Below are 3,396 nucleotides of genomic sequence, written 5' to 3' on the forward strand. Positions count from 1 at the left end.
ATTTGTTCTAGTTCTGTGAAAAATGCTGCTGGTATTTTGATAGGGGTTGCACTGAATTTGTAGATTGCTTTGGGTAGTATGGACAGTTTAACAATATTTGTTCTTACAATCCACGAGCAGGGATTATCTTTCCATTTGTTTGTGTCATCTTCAATTTCTTTCATCAGTATTGTTTTATATTTTGTAGCTTCGGAGTATAATTCTTTCACCTCCTTGGTTAAGCTTATTCCTAAGTATTATTTTATTATTTTTGGTGAAATTGTAAATGGTATTGTATTCTTATCTTTCTGCTACTTCAGAATATAAAATGCAATGGATTTCTGTACATTGATTTTGTATCCTGTGACCTTACTGCATTCATATATCAGTTCTAGTAGTTTTTTGGTGGAGCCTTTAGGGTTTACTATATATATAGTATGACATCATCTTCAAATAGTGAAAGCTTTACTTCTTCCTCACCAATTTCAGAAGACCACTCTGAATTAGCGCTGAATGGCTTAAAATGAAACACTCATTTAATGTGCTCACAAATCTTCAAACTCAGCATAACTTAACAGACAACTCCTCTCTTCTCCATGCAGTGTTAGCTGGGACAGCTCCACTAAAGCTGAAGGGTCTCCTTCCAAGTTGGCATGCTCACATGACTGGCAATTTGGTACTAGCTGTTGGTTGCTGTCCACTGGGGGGTTTGTGCTTCCTCATAGCATAGTGGTTGGGTTCTCAGAGAAAGAGACAGGTAGTGTAAACCACCAAACTCTCACGGCAACACCTCTGCTACATAGTCTGCTGTATTTCTCATATAGGCTAGAGTCTGTTGGTCAGAAAATTACTGACAGCAGATTCAAGGGAAAGTGCACCTGTTCATGGGAGGATTGCTAGATAATTCTGGGACCATGTTTTGGAACTACTTTATGTTTGAATTAGCATTTTTCTTATTGTGAGTGCAGATGAGCATCTTTTCACAAATCTAAAGGTTATTTACATTGCCTATTCTGAACTGTCGGTTCATCCCTTTGCCTATTTTTTCATATTTTTCATATTTTTTCCTATTTATTTCAAGGATATTTTTATGTAAAAGGAAGGTGAGCCTTTCCTTTGTAATATGAGTTACAAGTAATTTTCCCCAGTTTATCACTTGTCTTTTTTGTTTATAATATTTTACCTCATGCAGAAGTTATTTTTTAATGTGGCTGAATTTTATACTATTTTGTTTTATGGTTTATGGATTTGAGTCTATAATTAAAAAGGCCTTCCTCCTTTATAGGAGTTTACTCAAGTTTTTATATTATATTTTTATTATTATTATTATTTACATTTAAACACTATTCATTTCGAATAATTTGTCTTGATATATGCTTGAGATATGTTCATTTTTCAAAATGAACTGGAAAGGGCCACCTGGGTGGCTCAGCCAGTTAAGCATCTGTCTTCTTCGACTCAGGTCATGATCCCAGGGTCCTGGTCAAGCCCTGAGTCTGGTCCCTTGCTCAGCAGGGAGTCTGCTTCTCCTTCTGCCCCTCCCCCTGCTCTTGCTCTTTCTCTCTCTCTCTCCACTCCTTTTAATATTGGAACCTCTAATTTCTTTTTACTTTCTTAAAAGCTCAGTGGTTGATATTTTAGCCCAATGTTACACTGTAACGTGACAGTGAGCATTATTTAATTTTTCCTGATGTCAATGGAATGCTTCTTGAGTTTTCCCATAAAACATGCTGCTGGCTCAGTGCTTTTTTTCAGGATTGTTAATATGCTGTTTCTCCCTGAATCTATCAAATGATGACTTAACAGTTTATAATATTGAATGTTATACTTGCTTCATAAAATGTACTTAGGAGCTCCTTTTTTTTTTTTCCTGTGTTCTAAAACTATTTAACTAGCATTGGAATTATATGTTCTCTAAAGGTTTTGTGGAATTCCCCTGGGGAAACATTTGAAGGAACAAAAGCAACTTTTGTACATTTTCCATTTCTTCTTTGGAAATCTATCTGCTAAGGTTTTTTTTAAATCTTTTTGATGAATTTTGGTAAATTATATTTTTCAAAATATATTTTATTCAGGTTTTCAAAATAATTTATATAAAAACTTTAGTGATTCTTTTTATTTCCTCTTGTTCTGTGAATTACCTTAACATTTGTGGTCTGAGAATTTTATAAGCTCATTTCTATGCCTGAAAGGTTAAATTATTCCTATTTTTATTTCCAGTTCTTGAAGGAAAATTTTCCATTAAAATATTATTCTTCTGGGCTTTATTTAATTCTTGCCACAACACTCTGCATGATAGATTTATCGAGATAATAATACTATCCTCTTATGAATATTAAAGTCTACTTTAACTGGATTTAAGTGAAATTCTTTCCTAGAAAAGCATCTTGATGATTATGTACTGAGCATTTTAACTGTTCAAATAAGGTCACAAGCTCCTCATAATCTTTCCTTGAGAGTACATAAGACACAGCTCATGTTATAAACAATACTTTAAGAAATTTTAAAGGATTTTATTTAACTTGAAAGGCTACCAATAAAAGTTCATGAATTCAACCAACTTACAAGTTATCTGCTTGAATGGAGGGTCTTAGTCCATTAATTAAACATTCCATGAAACTTGGGATTTCATATTAATCACTCAGATTTATAATTCCCAGTGTTTAGGTCATATACTTCAATAAACACAGTTTTCTCCACTAAACTTAAATTTCTTAGGGGACAATCATAATATTTACTTGAAATATTTATTTTCATTTATATAGTAAAGAGAGAATGTGTCTCCCCACTTTAAGAACACAGAAGCAGCAGGAGTTACTGCTTTCTTCTCCAGTGTTTTAACACTTGGCTACTTGTTTTAAAATAAATGTAGCAGATGAGTGCTCCATTCAGTAGCACATATACTAACACTGGGATGATTCAGAGAAGATTAGCATGGCCCCTGCACAAGGATGACTCCCAAAAAATGTAGCAGTTGAGAAAGCGGGGGTGCTGAGAGGCTTACTGTGTTTCTCTGGGACACACAGTTATTAATGGCTGAGTTGAGTCTAGAGCCCAGGTTTTTCAACTTTCTCCCTCTTAGATCTTAAAGGTTAGTAGTGGAGACAGATATGTGAGGTGAATACAGGAAGTGGTAATGAAAACCTGAACAGGGCCTGGAAGGCTGAGCAAGATTTGCAGGAGAATGGAGGGCTCCCCACTAGAGGGGACCACCAGAGCAAAGACCCAAGGGGCAGAGTACCCAGGAGCAATGACCCAGGACTCATCCAGAAGCTGGATAGCATTGTGCGAAGTAAAATAAGCCAGCACAGAAAGACAAGCACTGCATGATCTCACTTATATGTAGAATCTAAAATAGTCAAATTCATAGAAGCAGACAGTAGAATGGCTGTTGCCAGGGGTGAAAGAAGTGAGGAG

The 3,396-nt window shown here is 35.5% G+C and overlaps 1 pseudogene; it reads left to right on the forward strand.

Annotated features, from left to right (window-relative positions):
* The first annotated feature begins 2,858 nt into the window (after positions 1–2,858).
* Positions 2,859–2,959, forward strand: LOC115940022 (U6 spliceosomal RNA; annotated as a pseudogene).
* Positions 2,960–3,396: the final 437 nt, after the last annotated feature.

The sequence above is a fragment of the Leptonychotes weddellii genome, chromosome 4 (genome assembly GCF_054177405.1).
Source record: "Leptonychotes weddellii isolate Sample4059 chromosome 4, ASM5417740v2, whole genome shotgun sequence".
Taxonomy (NCBI): domain Eukaryota; kingdom Metazoa; phylum Chordata; class Mammalia; order Carnivora; family Phocidae; genus Leptonychotes; species Leptonychotes weddellii.